The sequence below is a fragment of the Diabrotica virgifera genome, chromosome 6 (assembly GCF_917563875.1).
Source record: "Diabrotica virgifera virgifera chromosome 6, PGI_DIABVI_V3a".
Classification (NCBI taxonomy): Eukaryota; Metazoa; Arthropoda; class Insecta; order Coleoptera; family Chrysomelidae; genus Diabrotica; species Diabrotica virgifera.
This window is the reverse complement of record NC_065448.1, coordinates 181,803,040-181,827,154: the sequence shown is the minus strand read 5'-3', so window position 1 is coordinate 181,827,154 and position 24,115 is coordinate 181,803,040.

The following is a 24,115-nucleotide window of genomic DNA, read 5'->3' as shown; positions in this document are numbered from 1 at the left end:
ATTCCAAAATAGTGAGAAAGTGAAGGCATCATTAACAGACACCTTAACAACATTGGGAACGCATTGGCACTTCATACCAGCGTATGGGCCACATTTTGGAGGCTTGTGGGAAAGCGCTGTTAAAATTATGAAATATCACTTGAAGAGGGTAATTGGGGATAGTGCGTTAACATACGAAGAACTAAGCACAGTGCTAGCTCAAATAGAAGCATGCATGAATTCCCGACCTTTATGCGTTGATACGGAAGATACAGAGAACAGAATAATAATAACCCCAGGACACTTCCTAATTGGAAGAGAACTAATTTCGCCAAATAGGGAGGAAGAGTTGAGCACATATACGAATATGCCACAAAGGTGGAGGCAGTTAGAAAAAGTAAAAAGAGATTTTTGGAACAGTTGGAGACATTACTACTTATCAAATCTACAACAACGATATAAATGGCAAAAACCCGTCAGAAATCTATCAAAGGAAGAAGTGGTGATAATAAAGGAGGATGACACCTTGCCGGGGAAGTGGCCACTAGCGAAGATAATCGAAACACATCCCGGAGCTGAAGGTTTGACAAGAGTCGCAACAGTTCAAAAGGCGAACGGAAAAGTAACTACTCGTTCTATACATAAGTTAATACCAATAGTACGAGAGACCACCTCACGAAAGACAAATAGAGCACGTAGCATGTGGAGAAAATTTATGTTTTGCATCCTATTTTTAGTATTTTTGAAGCCATCAAATGCAGATTTGTACAAAATTTATACCCAATCCCCCGGATTGTATTCAGAGCATCTAGGCGATGTATATATAGATCGAGGGATATTTAGAATAAATACTCATCTAGAAAAGAAAAAAATTTTAGATGGTGAACGAACAATAGATTCAATGGTAGAAACTCTGGAAGATATGTGTAAGACAAGCAATATAATAAATTGTAATTCACTATCGAGCCAACTAAAAGAAGAACAAGAACGAGCAAAAATGATAAGTAGAGCATTAGATCTGGAAGTTAAAAGAAGGCCGAAGAGGGGACTTCTAGGAACAGTCCTCACATCAGTATTTGGGGTAAATGATGAAGTATACAGGGACATAGATTCCTTGGACGAAAATCAGAAGGATCTAATAATAAATTCAAAACATCAGACAAAGCTGATGTTACAAACAATAGCTTCGATTAACTCTACAGAAGAAAGAATAAATGGACATTTAAATAGGTTCCGAGAAGCACTAATAAACGGAACTAGGGAAATGTCAAAAGGCCTAAGTGATGTGTCATATAGAGCTGACACATTAGAGAAAGAGTACATACGACTTAAAGTGGAAGCGACTTATAACCGTGCAACGGAATATGCAAAAGAATATACGAACACCTACGAAAAAATATTAAATCTTCATTATAATCATGGACACTTCATAGATATTTTAAAACCCGGACAAATAGAGTCAATTATTTCGAATGCTACAAGATTCCTTCCACAAGGAGTAGATATAAGAAGGCAGCCAATAATAGATACGGTCGTACAAAATGAAGAAGGAGACATCGTCATTATTGGCTATTTCCTAATAATTGACAACACTAGATACAACCTACTGAGAGTCCGTTGTCGGTGAGAGGTGGTATTGTGCGCTCGTTGTCGGTCCCAAGGAATCTACTTGCAGTTGATTACAATAACTTACACTATTTTGAAGTGACATATGAAGATAAAGGAAGGTGTATAGAATTAAACAAAGGAGAGTTGGCATGTTCACCTATGGGAATCATTAATATGGACACCCAGCCAAACTGTATCTTAAATGAATTATATGATAGAACTACCAACACCACCTGCAATATAATAGAGTACATGATAAAGGAAGCCAGTTGGTTGAAAATGAGCACACCGAACCTCTGGCTAGTCATTCCACCATACGCTATAAATTTAGCTATAATGTGCGACGGTTCTCGATCTGAACATATAATCAGTCAAACGAGTTTTATAAAGCTGTCACCAAAATGCGTGGCTCAGACCCGAAACATAACATTACTCACATCCAGTAATGGATTGGAGACAGCGATTGGAAGTTATCTAAAGACTCCTGTCAGTCCCATTGAAGAGCTTATGCAGAGGCCAATCATGAAGCAGATCAACATTTCCAGACATAATATAGATATAAGGGCAGATGAGTTGCCAAATATTGTACTTGAGGCAGAGCAGTTTGACCAAGATATATCCGAACACACGTGGAAAACCATTGCTAACCATCAGTGGATTCCTCATTTAACCACGGGACTAGTCACTATATTCATTGTTATGTTGATTGTCATTATGTGGAAGGTAATCAGATATATTCGAAACTCCAAGAGAGCCAAAAAACAAAGGCGTCAAGGTTCTTGCATCAAACCTGATCCTGTGCCTCGAAGACATGCGGTATCACAACCAAATTTAAGTAAAACTTTAGAGAAAGCCCCACCTAGATCAGTTTCACTTAATGAGCTTAGGTTTGAATTAGACAGTTTAGCTGAATCATAAATTCTAAATATTTAATTTATACGTAGCACTGCTCGGGTGAGATAATAATTCAAAAACCGAGTGAATAAGTGTTAGAATTATTGTTATATTCTTATTATTTTATATTATAATGTGTTTAAACATTTTCTATTGGTCGTCTCTTTCTTTTAAGTGGCCAATATGTTCAATCTCAAAGTAATCCCTTAATTTGTAATCTCACATTTTTTCTTAACTTCCTAAACTTTTATAGTTTCACCATGTATAATTGAAACATTGGGAAACATCGAGTAATATTTTAATAATTATAGTCCATTCAACCTGCAAACTTAGTAAATTGCCAAATAATGTATTTTCCAATTGAACTTTAAGTTTTGCAATAGCTTCCTTTAAACTGTAGTTGCAACCTTTCAAAACGCAAGGTCCGTAGTTCGGTTGTCATGCAACTTATTGATGAATTGCATATTTTGACGAGATTATAAATTTACCAAGGGGACTATTTTGGGTTGCAGTCTATCATAGAAAGTTACCTGAACATCATCTATAGTGTAATTACGTAGCTGTCAATAAAACCATATTTTTTCTCCACACTCAAACATTTATTTACCATCGTCGATCGAGAAGAAGCGGACAAAGGGGCATTACAAAACAATTCGATCCTGAGATCTACGTCGAATTTTCCAGGGACACTGTATATATTTTTACAATTTTGGATTCTCCTCGGTGTCTTTTTTCTTAAAATATAAGGTTTTGTAAGTTAAAGGGTAGGTTAAAAGATAATAACGTTTTCTTATTAATTTCGTAGTAATATTCACACCCTGTAGGATTGTAGTAGTTTGATATAATAAACTCTATTAATGTTTAAATGATTTTTAATATAGTCTACTATTGTTAAGAGTTATTGGTATAGTTTAATTTTTCATTTTAGTATACAGAGTTGGTCGAAACTCGGAATGAGTATTTTCTGAGTTTTCTTAAATGAAACACTCTGTATTTTAGTATTGTAATGAAATATTCTTTTATGGTACTTTTTTAATTTCTTAAGCATTCCCTATACCTAACTGCTTTAATTTGTGAGTTATTGGTGATTCAAGCCAAACATTAATTGCAACACAAAATAGGTGAAATTGTATTAGGTTGTCCGTGAAAATATTCAATTATAAATATTTTTTTGGAAATAAATACATATTAATCTAGACTGATACTTAAAATTGCCAATAATGGTTGAGGTGTCAAAATACCATCAAAGTTAGGATTGTTGGTGCGATTAACAATTAAGCACAACTTAAAGCAGTTAGGTATAGGGAATGCTTAAGAAGTAAAAAAGTAACATAAAATATCATTTCATTGCAATACTAAAATATAGGGTGTTTCATTTAAGAAAACTCAGAAAATACTCATTTCGGGTTTCGACCCACCCTGTATACTTAAATTAAAAATTTAGCTACACTAGTAATTGTTAACAATAGTAGACTATATTAAAAATCATTTGAACATAAATAGAGTTTATTATGTCAAACTACTACAATCCTAAAGGGTGTCAAACGAAATTAATTAGAAAACGTAATTATCTTTTAACCTACCGTGTATAATGTTACAAAACCTTATATTTTAAGAAAGAAGAAATCGACGTAAATACAAAAATGTAAAAATATACAGGGTGTCTCATTTAAAAAAACGAAGGTATAAGCAACTTCCGGTATAACCGGAACTACCAAATCGATGAAAATATTTTCATTAAATAGATCAATCTTCAAAACCCCCATATTCCAATTTTCATAATTCAGTTTCCTTTAGTTCTCGAGATATTTCTAATAGGCCCTTTATCTGCCTCACCCTATATAACGTATGGTCCTAAAGTTTTGGGAAAAATTTCAAAAGCATATAACTCTGACCACAATAATCTTATATTTTTATTAAATTATTCAACAATTTAACTTAACTATCCTTATTATAAATCAAAATTCAAATGACAGACAAGGGACCATTATTTTCGATTTGCCTAATAATTCCCCTGACACGTTGCATCATCCTTTGGACGACCTCGGCGTCAATTTCTCTAATTTTTGTATATATGCGGCGTCTAAACTGTTCCTGATTTTGTGCTTCCCATCCCTTATTATAGACTTTCCGACTTAATATTGCCCAGAACTCTTCAATTGGACGAGCCTGAGTTAGGTTGGGTGGATTGTCTGCTTTCGGTACAAAGGTAATGTTGTTAGTTTCGTACCAGTCCCTTGTGATCCTCGCGTAATGACATGAAGTAAGATCTGGCCAAAAGACTATTTGATCTTTGCATGATGTATGTTCACAAACTGAAGCAATTTAGAGAGACATCTTTGAACATAAATATTTGCGTTTAAGGCTTCGCCTCGAACAACACCAATGTAGGGCTGTGAGATAAAGCCAGCCTCAGAAATTGCACACCATACCAAAATTTTGTCCTCAAATTTTTTCTTACTTTTGAATTTTATTTCATCAGGTACATTTTCGTAATCGTTCGTGTAAAACTCATCGTTACCCTCCATCTCAGAGTTGGACAAAGTAAAATATTTTTCATCGTCCATCACTATCAACTTGTTGACGAAATGCACTCGCCTTAACGCTCGGCAACATCTCGGAATTCTCTCTAATTGAACATCTGTGTATTTTGGAGCTTTCCTTCTTTTCCGGTAGATAGTATTGTTACTCGGTAGGGTCCTGTATACTATAGTCTTTCCACCATGAAATCTTCTGGCCAGTTTTCGCTGTGAGACCCCAATTTTGTTCTTAGCTGCTTCAATCAGTCTTGCCTCTCTTATATGGTTCAAAATCCGCGGTCGACCACTTTTACGCAAGTTAACACATGGTATCCCTTCTTCACATTCTCTGGTTGTGCGATAAATTGTCGATTTTCTTATGTTTTGATCTCGATAAATATTAACAATATCTCGTTTCGACATTCGCCCAACCATATTATAAACACCTCGACGAATATCAATTTTATAAGACATTTCGCAGAGCACGAACCAAAATATTCTGCTTTGTTTATTAAATGTCAATAACTGATGACATTTCAATTCCATGGCCTTCTTTGTTAAATGCATTTTGCTTCTCAATCAGACCAGGTGAAACTTTTCCCAAAACTATAGGACCATACGTTATTCTGCTTGGTCTGGAAAATAAAAGGGATGGTGTCAGCTCTAAAGGAGAGATAACGATTGAAAAATAGATTGTAAGGTTAAACAGACCTTCCGCATTGTGCTGAGGTTCTGCAATGGCGTCGTGTTCTGGCTGAGGGTCTGATTGCTCCATAATCAGCCTCATGGGTCGTTCTCCTGGAAAATAAAAGAGGTAGTGAAATACTGACTTGTGATCATATATCAAGGAGAGATGAATAATTACGAAATAACTTGTGAGATTCTACATACCACTGTCTCTTTCTTCAGTCTCTTCTACGTCTATATCAGGGCTATTTTCCGGGAGCTCAACGTTGTCACATAGTCCTTCGCACGATGTACAAATTGGGGAACGATGGAGTTGGTTTCTGCATCCACAATTGCGTTGGCAGTCCACAATTGCGTTGGCAGCCCTTTTACCATTTACAAGAAATATAACTTAGTAGTGAGTTTAGTGCAGGGTCCAAAGTAGTTGGCACTGGCACGAGACCACTAATAGTTTTCTTCTAACCCCACTCACTTGGATCTTTTGTGGCTCGTTAGGTGTGGCTTGATATAAAGATAACGATTGCTGCACCTGGTAGTAAACTCTAAGTGAATGTTCTCGTGCAGCAGATTCGGTAGGGGGTAATGAGGCAATGTTGGTCTTATTTTTGTATGATGAAGATACGTATTGCCTGTATCTCAAATCGTTCAGACTGGTCTCTTTTTTCTTCCACATAGAGACATGAGAAACATGTTTCCTGCTGTGGCAACCTAATCCTGATGTGCATTAGGGTCTTTAAAAGCCTCCATGTTTGGTTGCAATTCTGTGTTCTTCTGCAGCACTTTAAGGAATTTCAGTTTCTCCTGACTAAATAATGCAGAAGTAGTATCACAACCACTTATCGTATGTAGGAATAAGATATGGTCCATTAGGATTTTTCAGCAGCCAGATGAGGATTTTAGAAGCTTTGCGAAAGCTTTTCTTTTCCAGGTTTCAGAAAAAATATATTTTTTGTGTTAGGACTACACAGGCCAATCAAATTGACCAGAAGGTGGATATGTTCCCTCAGCACTGTCACATGTCCATTTAACGGTGCCATCCCAAGGGCTGTCGTGATAATTAGAATATCAGAATTCTCCACAGGATGGACAATGTATATTTATCAAATGACAGCATTCTAATAAAAAATAGAGTTTTGAAATGTAAAAAGTGGGTTTCGCAGAGACCGTTAAAAATTGGCAATTTTCAATTTGCAATTTAGACTGAACAGTGCTTCTGAAAGAAAAAAACCAAATAGTTATATTTGTAGAGAATTTTAAGTACTTTAATTTCTGTTAACATATCATTTACTAAAAGTTAATAGTTTTCGAGATTTAACCAAAAAAGCGGGAAAAGGAAAAAATTTTTCGCTTTTTTCGCGATTTACTCAATGTTCCGTCACGAAATATTGTCCGCAAACCTCACATTCGGATTCATCAGCCCAAAATACATACATAATCAGAAGAAATCAGAACTACCGCAAAACTTTCCTAGTCAAAACACAATTTGATTGAATTAAAGGGATTGGTTTGACATCGAGTTTTTAATAAATAAAAATTGAGTCCTGAAAATGGAGGCATTATGTTTATTTATTATAAACACCTGGTAACAGGCTGACTAACATATCTGATGAGATACTGATTACAAATTAATAATTTATTGCGTATAAAGGGGGGCCACCGGTTTCGAGAATAACGATTCATACTCCATCATTAAACCTATTGGGGTAATGATGATTAAACTTGTAATAGCTAAAATAATAAAGAAATAAGGGGTATAATCAATCATTTGATTACTTCTTTAAACAATTTTTACCTTTACTTCCGGGTTTCTTTAAGGTTTACTAGTATCTCTTATTCTGGAGCTTAGTAGCTGGTTGTCAATTAAAATATAAGATAACATAATTATCAAATTTATACATTTTTTAGCACAGTTTATCTGGGAGTCCTATTTTTATCAATATTATTTTCTTCAAACACATGGTTGTAAATAAATGTAGCTCTATTCACGGTTCTACTAATTTTGAAGAAATTGATTAATTATTTTAAATTTTATTGCTGCTAAACCACAAAACCAACTCTTAATTTGTCAATGATATTTACCATAAGAAGTGTCAAGTAACTTTGGTTAGATGGCAACGACTCTATGAACGACTCTATGGCTCTATAAACGACTTTTAGTATGCATCTCATATATTATAAAATAGTACTAGTGATTTTGATATAATATAATATAGCTTTGTTAGTAAATTTTGGTATAAATGGTTTCTAAAAAACATTAATAACCTTTAGTTTTGCGAAACTTTTATGTGGTTTGTTTACATTTTTTTGGTTTTTCAAATTGCTCAACTTTTAGTCTTTGCGTATGTCGTTTTAATTTTAGTTTTCAAGCATAATTGTTAGAACGACTAAATGTTGCTCCCTTAATTTGCTTACTTCCGGTAACCAGGTACTTATTTTTTACGTAAATGTGACAAGTAGGTAATATTTTTTAACCTTCAAATTTTCGTTCTACTATATATATGAAAGTGGCTATAGTTCTGCTGAACGGAAATTTATGTGTTTATTTTCTAAAATACTGTTTAACTGATTGTTTTTCTTGTAATTTATTTATTACCGCTCTATATTTATCTTTATGTTAATATTAGTCTGTATGATGTTCAAGCTGTTTAATGTTGAGTTTAAAATATTCTCGATAGTTAAAAAAGATTAAACACTTCAATAAAATAACCATATAAAATACGTCCACCGAAATAATAGCTATTTCCTAATTATTGCACTGATAGTACGTATCAATGACATTACATATGACGTACGTTTCGCTTAAAGTTTTGATTTAACTTGTTTAAAAATGAACAATTTTTGGGCAAATATAAAATGGAACAACGATATCATAATATGATGTAGGTGTACCGTCACCAACATAATAGAGTATATGTAATAGTTGATTACCTAACTCATGAGTTTAGTAGTCAAGGAATGTGGGTCAAGCATTTCGCAGACGACCTTGTGCTAGCAACTAGCTTAGCTCAAAAATTGACAAAATTGTGTTATCACCACCACCACCAGAGGGCTTGAAAAGCCTTATTTCTGACCTGCAACTCTGGCACAATAATAGTTAATTGCTCTTTGCCTTAATTACTTTTCAAAGACAAGATGATGATGTGCAATAGTGGCACAACTCAAAATAAGGATTAAATGTAAGAGATCTGTGTTACTATTCATTAAAGGCTACCTAACGCTCTCCCAAATACATCAAATTTATTATTTTTTTCTAAAATCATATTTTGGAATGAGATTCTTGAAAACGTGAATAGAAACAAAATCCAATTTCACATTGATCCAAATGCAGTACCCTGCAAAAATTTTTTAATTAATAATTGCTGCAAATAATAGGTAACTACAATTTTTTAATTATTAATTTTCCTAAAAAGCTTATTGAAATAAAAGACCCAACCATAACAAGAAAATCCACAGAGGCGTTGTTATTTCTTTTTTGTGTTTTAAATGATTTTCCTCATGTATAAAATTATAAAACAAGCCGTATCTCTTTCTTTAATATATAATTTTTATATATATATATATATATATATATATATATATATATATATATATATATATATATATCGGTTTTAAAACGTTCTCCTACGTCTTCCGATGCCTAGTCGCCATTCACTTCGGTCCATCCAAAGGTCTTCATCCAATTCTCTTTCTCTCATTTCTCGATTTATGCCTTCTCTCCAACTCAGGCGGGGTCTTCCTCTTTTTCGTCTACCATGAGGGGTCCACGTTAGGATTTGTTTCGGGAGTCGTTCTTCGGACATTCTTTGTACGTGTCCATACCATCTAAGCTGTTTGGTACTAATGTCATCTACTATTGTGTGTTTCACATTCATTATTTCCCTAATTCTGTTGTTGGTTACCCTTTCTAATCTTGATTTTCCTGCTGAGCGCCTCCAGAAATCCATTTCTGTTGCTTCAAGTTTTCTCTTGTATCTTTCTTTTATTTGCCATACTTCACTGCTGTAAGTGATTATACTCTTAACAATTGTATTGTATATTCTATGTTTGTTGTTGTTTGATATTGACTGGTCCCAGAGGATGCTATTGAGAAGGGTAATTGCTTTTCTTCCCTGGTTGTTTCTTTCTTCTATCGTCCGGTCTACGCTTCCTTCTTGTGTGATGGTCATACCAAGGTATTTATATGCGTCGCAATGTTTAATAATTTCGCCATTCCCCAGTGTAAGGTCCTGCTGTGTCCCACCGATACACATATATTCGGTCTTCTTTATGTTTATTTCCAAACCACCTTTTTTGTACTCCTCTATTAATTTCCTTGTCATATATTCTATATCATCGTAGTCTTGCGCTAGTACAAGTTGGTCGTCTGCAAATGACAAAGTGTATATTGTATTGTTGCTGATCGGTAATCCCATGTTTTTGCATTTGCGTTTCCAAAGTTTTAGAGTTTGTTCGAGGTAGATCTTAAATAATGTCGGTGAAAGGCAGCACCCTTGTTTTAGGCCTTTGCTAATTTGGAATCCTCTCGATAGCCTGCTTCCAACTTTCACCCTTGATGCAGTTTTGGTATACAATTGTTTCGTCGCTGTTATTAAATTTGCGCTTATATTGGTTTTCTCTAATGCTTCCCATAATTTGTTTTGTGGGATGCTATCATACGCTTTTCTTAAGTCCACATATAACAGATGCACCTCCTGGTTGACGGCCAGTTTCTTCTCAATAATCTGTGTAATACAAAACAGATGGTCAACCGTTGATCTCCCTGCCCTGAATCCTGCCTGTTCTTCAGCTTCTATATCTTTATATTCGTTTTCGATTTTATTTTTAATCAGTTTTCCGTATATTCGGCTGATCGAGTTCGTTACAGCGATGCCTCTGTAGTTGTCACATTGATCCCGTCTGCCTTTTTTATGTATGGTGGATATACCATAGTTCATATCCATTTTACTGCTCATTAAAATTTAATTTTAGCTGAATAAACCTCATTTTTTAGATTCTTTTTTTAATGAAACCACTGAATAATTTTAGTTTTGACGCAGTATGCACTTCAATCATAGTAGACCTTGCTTCGTTTCATTTTAATTAAAAAAGAACGCAGATTATATAATTTGAAACATAAACGGAAAATTTTTGCGTATATATGTTACGAAAATTATTATATAAAAATGGGATGAATGTTTTGAAGCTAAATGGAACAAACAATTTTTTACAGGTAGCATTTAAAGATGATTAGCATAATAATACTAATTAATTAATAATTAATCATCTTTAAATGCTACCTGCAAAAAATTTTTTGTTCCATTTAGCTTCAAAACATTCATCCCATTTTTATATAATAATTTTCGTAACATATATACGAAAAAAACGTTTATGTTTCAAATTATATAATCTGCGTTCTTTTTTAATTAAAATGAAACGAAGCAAGGTCTACTGTGATTGAAGTGCATACTGCGTCAAAACTAAAATTATTCAGTGGTTTCTTTAAAAAAAGAATCTAAAAAATGAGGTTTATTCAGCTAAAATTAAATTTTAATGAGCAGTAAAAATTATACAGTGCTAGTCAAAAGTCCGTACCCCCCCTCGTATCTTTTGAACGTTTATACCTATAATAGTGAAATTTGGAGGAATGAAATAAACGGACGTAAGCTTCTTAACTAGTCATGACAGGTGACGTAATAGTGACAGATGACGTTACAGAGACACTGTGACCGATAATTTTAAATGGGACCTTATGGCAAATGATACCTAGTTTGAAAGGTATTCAAAATACCTATTCAGTCATACTAATTTTTTTGGGTTTTAGTTGATTTTGTTTTTGGTGAATAAATTAAATAAATAAAATATTGTAGTTTTGCATTTAATTAATAAAAATTCAAATGTCCGCCTATGGTTTTTTTGTCAAAAAAATTGACGTTTATCAATTCTCTAGTAGATTTTAGGTCAACGTCAACCTTTTTGACAAGTAATTATCTGCGGAATTTTGAATTTTTATTAGTTAAATGCGAAACTACAATTTTATATTTATTTCATTTATTCATCAAAATTAGCTAGAACTCAAACAAAATTAGTATGACTGAATAGGTATTTTCAATACCTTTCAAACGAGGTATCACTTGCCATAAGGTCCCATTTAAAATTATCGGTCACAGTGGCGCTGTAAAGTCATCTGTCATAATTACGTCACCTGTCATGACTAGTTAAGAAGCTTATATCCGTTTATTTCCTCCCTTCAAATTTCACTATTATAGGTATAACCGTTCAAAAGATACGAGGGGGGTACGGACTTTTGACTAGTACTGTATATTAAAGAAGGAGATACGGCTTGTTTTATAATTTTATACATGAGTTTGGGAGAGCTTTAGGTAGCCTTTAATGAATAGTAACACAGATCTCTTACATTTAATCCTTATGATTAATTATTTATATGGGAAATAAGCCACAATTAAAATGAAAAAAATAATTTTATTAACGTTTCGACGCCCAAATCGGGTGCCGTTGTCAAAATACAAAATATTACTAAAATAAACAAAAGTGTTGTTGCTAAGCAAAAAAATTCTTCTAATAATTTATTTCATCTCACTTATTTATATTGGTAATTCAGACATATATTATACATTTTAAAGTAGAAGACTTTAAAATGATATTGCCAATATTTATGAGTTGCGTTCCTGGGACGACTTACTGAAAGATAGTTCATTCGATTACATGAAATCAACCCCAACTCAAGAATATCCGTCATAAAAAATTATAGCATGTGATATGTCTTTAAAAAGACAACCAAATGCAACGACAGTAAAATTCTCGTGTTAGAGACTTCATAGTAAATCACAAGGGAAAACCAGGAAAAACCCTGTGATACTATCCCGACATCGTAAGTATTTGGTCTTACATTAATTTACTCTCAAAAAGTAATACCAAATTCTGACTTGTAAGATGTTTAAATTATAAATAATATTAATAATACTAGATATATAAGTAATACTAAAATATAAAGTATGTACTAGCTCGATATTATTGACTTACTAATCTTGGTATTTTCTTTCTATTGACTTCCTCTTTCAGTATGGGTAACCACATCCTACTGCATTCTACCGAGGAATTTGCGACACAATTGGTTTCATTTAGCATAATTAGAGCCGCTTCTTTGATTTTTCTCTTTTTACTATCTGATTCTTTCAGGACTATACTTGAATCTCTCCACTGAACTCTATGTTCATTATCCCATGCGTGTTGACATATTTGAGATCTTTCAAATTCTCTATTTTTAATATAAGATTGATGTTCACTTATTCTAACGTCTAATGGTCTTGATGTCTCACCTAAATAAAATTGTTCGCATTCACAAGGTATTTTATAAATGCAATTCTTTGTTCTTTCTTGATCATTGTTAGGTTTAGTTTTAGATAGAATAGATCTCAATGTGTTTGTTGTTTTGAATGTTGTTGAAATGTTGAATTTATTTCCTATTGTTTTAAGTTTCTCTGATAGTCCTTTTATATATGGTATTGATATTTTCCTCGTACTCTTTCTGGTGAATGTTGTAGGATCCCGTTCTAAGTTGTTCTGTTCCATTCGATCCAATCTTGACAATTCCTTATTTATAAACGATAAAGGATAATCATTTTTTAATAAAACAGATGTTAACAATTGTTTTTCTGCTAAAAAGGAATTTTCGTTAGAACAAGTAATTTTGGCTCTATCATATAAGGATTTAATGATTCCCTTTTTAACGTTGATGTTGTGATTTGACTTGTAATTGAGATATCTCTTGGTGTGTGTTGGTTTTCTATACACTTGAGTCTTATATCCAATATCCTTCTTTGAGATCAAAACATCGAGGAAAGATAGGCTGTTATTGTATTCCTTTTCCATTGTAAATTTTATTGTCTCTTCTTGATCGTTTATAATATTCAGGAACGTATCCAACAATTCTGATCTATGAGGCCATATTGAAAACACATCATCTACATATCTCCACCATATAAATTTATTTCCCATATAAATAATTAATCATAAAAATGCCACAAGGAAATAGCTTCAGAACAACTTTAATCCTTATTTTGAGTTGTGCCACTATTGCACATCATCATCTTGTATTTGAAAAGTAATTAAGGCAAAGAGTAATTAACTATTATTGTGCCAGAGTTGCAGGTCAGGAATAAGGCTTTTCAAGCCCTCTGGTGGTGGTGGTGATAACACAATTTTGTCAATTTTTGAGCTAAGCTAGTTGCTAGCACAATCTCGTCTGCGAAATGCTTGATCCACATTCCTTGACTAATAAGCTCATGAGTTAGGTAATCAACTATTACATATACTCTATTATGTTTGTGACGGTACACCTACTTTTAGTAACTTTTATTTACCCTCATAATTTATGAGTATACCCTAGTGATATTTTCACGACTCGCAGTTTAGAAAGTAAAACAAAATAAGCGAAAGTTTTACTTTTAATAAAATTTAAAATAATATCCAAAATAAAATTTTATTGGGACCAATCTTTTGGTAACACCTTTGGGGTTTCTAAAATTTGCAAACCAACGAATTGCCGGAGCAAGGAAGGCCAAGGGTGTTCTAACAGTTGCGTCTGACCTCCCGTCTGTCCAGCGTGGTAAAATTCCAACGAAGATTAGTCCCCCATACTCAGAGTAGGAGTAAAACTAATATATAAACTAATACAAATCAAAAAAGCCTATTACATGTATGAAACCATGTATAAGTTTCTCAAAAATACATTTAAAGTCCTATTCCGAGGCATTTTTCCGGGTCTGTGAATATGCTTTCTTTTTAGCCCGGGTGGGTTACTACCCTCACTTGAGAACCTTCCTTCTTTATCCGGGCTTGAGAAAGGCTACGTGAACGCTGAGCTACTCAATTCACACAACGCCCCCGCAGGTGAAGTTTACCGCCAATATTAAAGTCAATATCTATAGGACAGTACTTAGGCCAATTATGACTTATACCGCCGAAATAAGACCTGACTCCACAAGGTCAAAAAGTCTGATGGAAACGTGTGAAATGAAAATAGTCTTGATCTATCACAGGAAAATCATTATTGGATAGACAACGTAGCACAGACCTTAGGTAAAGCTGTAATAGAGATAACATAAATAATGACTGGACACTGACAAGAAAACAGAATGGTATAGCCATATAAGCAGAATGGGAGAAGAAATGTTACAGAAAAATAAAGATCGAGAGATGATACTGAATAAGTATAATGAAAATTTTTTGCTCAATTAGAAATCCAATGAAATTAATTAATTTGTGGTCATCTGATTGAATACAACCAATAAAACCAACATTATACTGAAAACAGATCCCATGGGCTGTTTTCACTCAATCATGTAGCTATGGAGACCTACATTTCGTTTCATTTCGATTTTGACATTTCAAATATTCAATATTTCAAAATGTCACGATTTGGTTGTAATACTGATGAGAATATTAATGAAATTATCGAATCAAATATACCAAAGAATACCGTTTACATTAAAAAATTTGTATGGAAAGCGTTTATCGACTTTTGCAATGATAGAAAATATGAATTAGATGGAAATCGGACGGTGGAAGAATTGGCGTCGATTTTAAAGGATTGGGCTGTGAACATGAGAAGAAAAGATGGTACAGAGTTTAAAGAAGCTACTGTCAAAACCATGTGGAACCTAACAAGTAAGCTTTTACAAGAAAAGTATTATAAGGAAATGAAAGTTATTATTGACCCATTCAAAAGATGTCTGGATCTTCATTAAATTTTTCTAATTGTTCCTTTGTTAATTGCACATTTGAATAAATTGTTTCTGCTCTGTATTTTTTTTTTCATAACCAGCAAAAAATTTTCTATCCGAATAACCCTCGAACATTGATAAATGCTCAAAAATTTTTTAACAACTTTCTCGAGCTTGTTGCTTACAGGCAACAGACCTCCGCCTACGGCGTCGGTCTGTTTCCAAGCAACAAGCTTTCGAAATCTGTTATAAAATTTTTTCGAACAATTATCAATGTCCTTGGGTTATTACTACTGAAAATAAATTGCAAAATTTTCAGTTAATCTCTCTATCTCATCTCAGGGATTTATTATGGGTTTGTCGAAGGTGACCCGGTTATTTATGAGCATTATAACTACAAACATTTATTGAACATAAAATGAAAAACAGAAAATAGGGGAATTGCAACAAAATATAAGAAAATGTATAATCACTATTGGAACTATTGACCATAAAATAAATAATATAAAGTACTGTTTAGGCTTAACCCTTAAACGCCCAAGGGTGGGTAAAAAATGTCCACCTAATGCGTGTTCCCTTGTAACATATTTATTACGTGTTTGAAAATTTTATAAAAATTATTTATTGTTAAAAAGACAGTCGTTTATCGAATGTTAAATTGGTTCTACCGATATTTTTGAAAATAAAAGTAATATCTTGAGTTAAATATGGGTGGGCATAAAAAGTACACCCTTGGTAAAACTTGTTACTAAAGGTTTCTATATAATTTCTCGTTGGTAGGAACATAATCCATATAACTATCGACGTATAATTACATAATCGACATAATTATCCGCCAATGAGGAGGCTGAAAGGAAGAATGTGGAGAAAATCGACAAATCTGAATTACTGGCTCTTACTGATATGTTAATTTAGATGTACATTGTAATTTTGTTGTAAGGTTTGTAAATTGTGTATATTAATATTTTAGAAGATGTTGTTTTTATTAAGCATAATATTCTTAAGTTTAATCCATTTCCAACAACTCTCAATAAATATATTAGCTATTTTCGAGGTGGACATTTTTTACCCACCCTTGGGCGTACACGGAACCTAAAAAAGGTTGGGCGTTTAAGGGTTAAGAGACCTAACTTATCACATATATATACAACTTAAACCTAGGAATATGGAAAATATGAATATAGGATACACCCGGATCAGTAAAATGTACCTAAATTAAGCAAGAATCAGATATATGTACCCTAACCCTACTATATCAATATTGTCAAATATGAGGTGAATAATTTATACTCTGAAGTATGAGATACCTACTTCTTGTAAGTCTACCTGTGGGATTAACTAAGTACAATTAAAATATAATACCCTGTAATTACTCTGTTAAATTTAATACCTTCGTATAGCGCTATGTTCCGGTGTACAACGAGGGTAACAGGAAGGATTTAGGCCTGAACAAAGTAGTAGGTATAGACACAGTATAGCATAGATGGTATATATATGAAAAGAAAGATGTTTAAGGGTACTGACTTTCTCTGTCCTTGCTTACGTTCTCGTGGTGGGTGTTCCTGTGGTGGTGATTCTGGTACTAAATGCTGGTTACTAGCTACTAGGTACTAGGAGTGTTGGGTAGCCACTAGTCCCCAAGGTGTGTCCTCAAGAATTTGGCCTAACAAGGAGAGAAAATACACTGTCAGTAGGGACTATACGGGACAGTAGAAATACTAGAGGCTATAAGCTTAGTAATAGCTTTAAAGATATTTACCTGTGATGGTATGTGGCCACAAGAGGAGAGAAGTGGGAAAGCGTGTCCCAAGCTGAGGTTATGTCACCAAAACTTTTCATCCGCTCACAAATATAACATCGCCTCACAAATCCGTCATTAGCACATGCCTTTCGAAGACGGTTTATCGTAAAACCTTGCGATTTTATGGTGGATGAAAATAGGATATTGTAAAATTCCTAACACTTACAATAGCCCAGCACTGTCAAGACAAGGACCAAAATTGACCAATATGAACAGACCGGATGTCATCCGTCTTACCCCAATGTCATTCGATCCCCAAACGAACATCGAAGTACACCATGGTTGACTCAGTTACGTGACAAGAACCTACACAAAGACCGTGAGCCAGAAAAAGACACAGACAGTTCTGTGTTCTCAGACATTCCTAAAACAACTCAACAGACCCATTTTGCAAACGAACCAAACATTTTATAGTAACTACCATAGGCGTAACCAGGAGGGTTTAAAGTATTTAAATATCTTTCAGTTTAACATACCTGAATGAATTGTGAAGGTTAAAAAAAAACGTAACAGGAAGACTGGTAAAATTAGCACGATAACCGAACGGCCGACGGAGTATAGGAAGGCCAAGGAAAAGATTGAGTGACAACCTGGATATCTGATGAGCAGGCATCTGAAGATGGAACAGGGGCGAGCCTATTAAGGAAACAGGAAGAAGAAGAAGAAGAAGAAGAAGAAGAAGAAGACATTTAGAGTGTTATGAAGTAAAGATGAATATGAAATTTTCCACTAATGTTAAAATGTAATCCAGTAACATAGGAGCAATTGATTTCCTATTTTATTATTTTATATTTTACTGAAGTGAAAATGAAAGTTTAAATTAAAGTAATCTACTTGTCGACACTTCCCTGTATGAAGTGTGTCTGTGAATCAATACTTTCCACAGTCGACGCTGTTTCAATCCAAACTTTATTACACCAACTGTTTAGCTACACTGACAGAGGCAACAGAATGCAAGAATTATGTGTTTAAACCTATCTGCTACCATTCGCATTGTCCTCTATTTGGAAAGGATTAAAGTGGGATGAGCTTCGTCGGCGCTATGTGTATAGATCCTAAAAACTTCATGAGGAATCATTTGGTTTCTACAAATAATGCGGTTGGGAGCAATTGACCGAGGATAAATGCTCTCTACTTTATGCAGGATTTCGTGGAATTATCTTAAGTGCTTGGTTCGAAATTGAAACGATCAAAACACTTTTGTCGGTTCTAATCTTAGAGGATTATTGTTGCCATTTGAAAACGTGACAATTATTCATAAAATGGTGTTCTATCATAAAATTTTAATATCAAATGGTATCAGCATATTATTATGTAATATTGTATACTTTACCTGTTTGTTATTTTTATTTAAATACTTTTTTTAATCCAAATTTTCTTGATTATATTCATTTGTTAACTTTCTGTTTTCTTCTTCTAATATCTGCTAAATAATATTCTGTTTAATTTTTCAATTACTTTTTATCCTTATATTTTCCCCGTACTCAAAAGCAGTACCTAACTAACTTAGTCATAGGAATAGGTATAGGCAGGTAGTAGGCAGCATGGCAAGCAGGTCGAACGTATTTAGCGAGCTTACAGCGAATACGAATCTAAAATGTTATAAGTGTAACAGAAAGTGTGTGAACGGTATTAAGTGTATTGGATGTAATACATTTATGCATTTTAAATGTGCTAACGTTGACGAGAATCATCCAGTAAGTGATTTTAAATGTGACCAATGTGATATACCGGAAGCTGTGTTCTTTGACGCAATGGAGGAGACTGCTGGCGGTAAGATTGATCCAAAAATTTTTATCTACATAATTAAACAAAAAGACTGCCTCATACATGAACTGAGAGATAAAATTATTATTTTAAACAAACAAATTGAATTAACCATTAACTACACGCGCTGGCGTATTTTGTACGCCAGATATAAGAATTCTACTGCAAATATATTTAAAAATTTAATATTTGACCTTGTTTATGTCTCTAACCTATCAGTGGAATGTGCTTTACAATTTGGTTTTAGTTTCGTTATAATCGGCGTTCTGGGAAGATCGTAATTTACAGTTTATTATTTGTTGTTTCTGGTGGTGCACAATATTCGCCACGATTATATTAATATAAGTAGTAATATAAGTACATATTTTAATTGTTTTTTAGTCATTATGGCACAAAATATATTTTTCTTTATAAACAATACTTTTTCTCATGTAAAAAATAACATTTCAAAAAAATTTTTATAAACAATTTTATTTATCATGGAATCCAGTTATTCCGTAATTCCAGTTATAAATCCCAATTGGCTTACTGAGAAGGAACTCCAAGTATTCACTGATGCCAAATAAGGTTTATAACAAACAACTAAGTGTATTTTTTCAAAAAAAAAAATAAACAAATCCGCTGTTTTTGTGTATTTTCTTGTGGCGTATAAAGCACGCCACGCGTGTAGTTATGTCATAACTTGATGCGCGGGTAGTTAAAGGTTAATGAAGAAAGTGGATTCCGATATTCAATCTTTTTCAAGTAAAGATAATGTTGGTCAGCAAAAGCACAAACACGAAAGAAGCTAATCATCACAATTGAATGAGTGTATCTACTAACAACAAACAAAAAGCGGGGAATTCCAAACAACTAGAACCGATAATAATATCGTTTCCAAACCTGACCAACGATTCGACAATGTTGAAACGTACAGCAGTGTTGCAAAGAGAAGAGATCTAACTCATCAAGGGAAGGGAAGAAGAACTTAACAATTTCTAATCAAAAATTAGCAAGAGCGGTGGAAGAAGCCGAGACGAAATGTGTGCTTGATTTCTATCAGAATTTAGGACAAAATCCGACAAATTCTGAAGATAATAATTTAAGATCTATTCCCTGTGTTCCAGGCAACAACAATGTAGACAGCGATGGTTTCCGCAAAGTTATTAGGAAGCACAAAAGGAAATTTGGTACTGGAGACGGGGACGAAATGTTTTATGGCAAAGAAGAAAATAAAAACCGCAAAATATGGTTAAACATATCCAATATTCCTGACTCTATAACTGCAGATGACATTAAGATATTTCTTCAGAAACATGCAAACTCCACTGATTCGCAAATAAAATCACTTCTCACACTTAGTAATATAAAAGACAATAAATCATTCATGATAGGAGTTGAACCAGTGCTAAAAGAATAAGTATATGACGTTGCCTTTTGGCCAAAAACATTTCGTTTGAACGATTTAATTTTAGGTTAGGTAAACGGTTTCTAGGGGATCAGATTGAGAAAACATATGTGCAACAGGGACAACCTAATTCTTTTTTGGAAGTTTAAATCCACGAGAGACTCTTTTCAATAAAAGTAAATTTTTCGTAAAGATAGTGCAGCTTAATGCACAAGCCTTACAAACAAAATGATAAATTTGGGACTATTGGTATTAAAGGAATCACCTGACATTTTAAGTATAGCCGAACACTGGTGTTCAGAAGATAATATACAATATATGGTTCTTGATGACTACGTAAACGCTTCATATTATTTTCGGACAACCCATATTCATGAAGGAAGCTGTATTTATGTGAAAAGTGGGCTTAAATATCAACCGGTAGATATATATCTCGTTTTAGTGAGGAAATGACTTGTGAGTGTTGTGCCATAGCTTTTGTGAGTTCAAATCGCAAAGTGTGTGTGATAAGTGTTTATAGGCCTGCAGGGGGTAACGTTGATCAATTTTTTATTAAATTACAACCTATTTTGGAGTTTCGTATCAATTCTTATCAGGCCCTTTTCGTATGTGGAGATTTCAGTGTTGATTATTTATCAAATTCTGTGCAGAAACAAATCTTACATGATGTTATAGTTAGTTATAACTTGATCATTATTTCTGTGGACCTTACGAGGATTTTCACAAATAAATTAGGACATACATCATCCACTAAAATTGACTACGTGTTAACAAATGTTAATGTTGATTTTTGTAAATCTAATGTATACGAGGGTCATTTCAGCGATCATAAAATATTTACACTTTCAATTGAAACCAATGATGTAAATTTACGTAAAACAGAAAGAAGGATAGATTGTTATCGCGATTTATCGGATCATTGCTTATTTCAGTTTCAAAATGCATTGTCTTTACTTAATTTTGATGAAGTGTGTAATCAAAATGACATTAATTTGGCCATAAACGAGTTTGTAGATATAGTTTCTTAACATAAATGTTTATTGTCCTGTGAAAACAGGGAAAAGTAGTACTAAAAACCGTAAAAATAAATGGGTAACCGCAGTAGTAAATAAAGCTGGTCAACATGTAAAAAATGTATATTGGTTATCTAAAAAACTTCAAGATAATAATTCTCAAAAGGCCTATAAATAAAAGGAATTATAATAAACTTATTAAAAATCCAAAAAACAAATTGAATGAACAGCTTATCATACAATCAGATAACACATCTAAAATAACATGGAATTTGGTAAATAAAGCAACAGGTCGAAAACAAGAAAAATGTAATATAACTCTCAGCTCTGACGGTGGCGATATTATATCTTCTGAGGATATCGCCAATGTTTTTGCTGAATATTTTGCAACTGTGACTGAAAATAATCTTGAATCATATTTTGGCTTGTCGAGATCTACAAAATGCAATTGTTCTAAAATTTCGGACAAAACTTTTTTCTTTACACCCGTTACATATCAAGACGTTGAAGACGCAATTATAAATCTTAAAAACAAGTGCAGTACTGGTTTGGACAATATATCCACAAAAGTCGTAAAATCGGGAATATTTCCCTCTCTGCTCCTTTGAGCTACTTAATTAATTTATCGGTTGCTAATGGTAAACTTCCTGACGCACTTAAAAGCGCAAGAGTTATTCCTATACACAAAAAAGATGAGCCAGGATTAATTTCGAATTATAGACCGGTAGCAGTGCTGAGCGTTTTATCAAACATTTTTAAAAAGGTTGTATATCATAAATTGGTTTGTTTTCTCGACAAATTCGATATTATATCCCCATGGGTTTAGGTCAAAGAAGTCAACGTTGACTGCTGCATGTCATTTTTTTAATTATATATATATATATATATATATATATATATATATATATATATATATACAGATCTTGACAGGGGAAGGCATGTGGCAGGTCTCTTTTTTGATTTGTCTCGTGCCTTTGATTGTCTGGATTTTAATTTTATTAAAAATAAATTTTACAACCTAGGTTTCCGAGGAGATTTCTTGGACTGGATAGTAGACTATGTGAACAATAGAAAAATGTTAGTTTCATATCAGAATTCTACTTCGACAGATTACAATATTGATAAAGGAGTCCCTCAAGGATCTGTTTTAGTACCGCTTGTATTTATTCTTTTTATGAATGATCTTCCTGATTACATTAAATCCCGTGTTATTACTATTTATGCAGATGATACTGCACTAGCGATTTCTGCGCCTAGTAAAGAGGAACTTATGTCATTTTCCAACGGTGTTTTTAAGTCATTTGTAGATTGGTCCAAAGCAAATGGATTAATAGTAAACGTTGATAAAACTCAATTTTTATATTTTCATTCCCAAAATGTTCTTAGCAATGTATACTCATTATCATTTAAATTTGACAATATACTTATTTCGTCAGTTACAACTAAAAAATTTTTAGGTTTAAATATAGATTTCCGTTTGAGATGGACTGAACAAGTCAATGCAATAAATACAAAATTAAATAAATCCTTTTATGCTATTTCTATAATAAAAGATACTATGCCGATATCAGCACTGATCAATATTTATTACGGCCTTGTTTACAATCACATGAGTTACAACATACTACTGTGGGGAAATTCTATTGACAGCTGTAAAATTTTTGTAACTCAGAAAAAAATTATTCGAAAAATATTCGAGCTAAAATTTCGGGAAACTTGTAAACCAACGTTTATAAAATACAAAATCTTGTCATTCTATAATCTGTACATTTACCACACTCTTCTGTTTGTCAAAGAAAATTTCAATCAATTTGAAACTAATGCTCATCGACATGATTACCATACAAGAAATTCTAATAAGCTTCGAATACCCCAGTATAAAACATCAAGATTAGAAAATAAATAAACACCCGATTTGTGCGTCAAAACGTTAATAAAATAATTTTTTTCATTTTAATTGTGGCTTATTTCCCATATAAATAATTAATCATTAGAAAATAGTTTTAAATTTATGGAAATGAAATTGTTCAACAAACTTCCTGGTGAAGTGCAGGAGATTGCTTCTTTTAACAGTTACAAAAATAAAATCAAAAACTTATTATTAGCCAAATGCTACTATTCAATCACAGAATTTCTTGAAGATACTGTATAAACCACTATCTTATTTTTATGTATAAATTGTTTTGTACATGTCTAAATATGTTATATTATAATATAACACATATTATGTGTTAGGTGTTAGGTACCTTTATAAAAATTGTTGCTGAACAATGTTCAGCCTGTAACTACTGTTCTACAATGTAGAATCATCTCTGTGACTTGTCCTATACATTTTTGTACGAATGTCTCTAAAGGATAAATAAATATTTCTATTTCTATTCTATTTCTATATAAAATGCCTGTTGATCTACATTTATTTAACCTGTATATTTTTATCTGCAGTTTGGGGAGGAAATTCCTGAACATTTCCTGAAATCATAAATTTCTCAAAAAAAAATTAAAACATTATTCTTCTTCTTAACGTGTTTATACGTGACGAATGTTGGCGATCATCATGGCAATCTTTATCTTATCTGCAGCAGCGCGGAATAGCTTCAAAGGTGTTGTGTTAAACCAGGTTCTGACATTCTTTAACCAGGATGTTCTTCTCCTTCCTGGACCTCAAATTCCAAATATTCTTCCTCGCAGAATGGCTTGTAATAGGGTATGGATTTATTTTGCGTAATGTGTCCGAAATG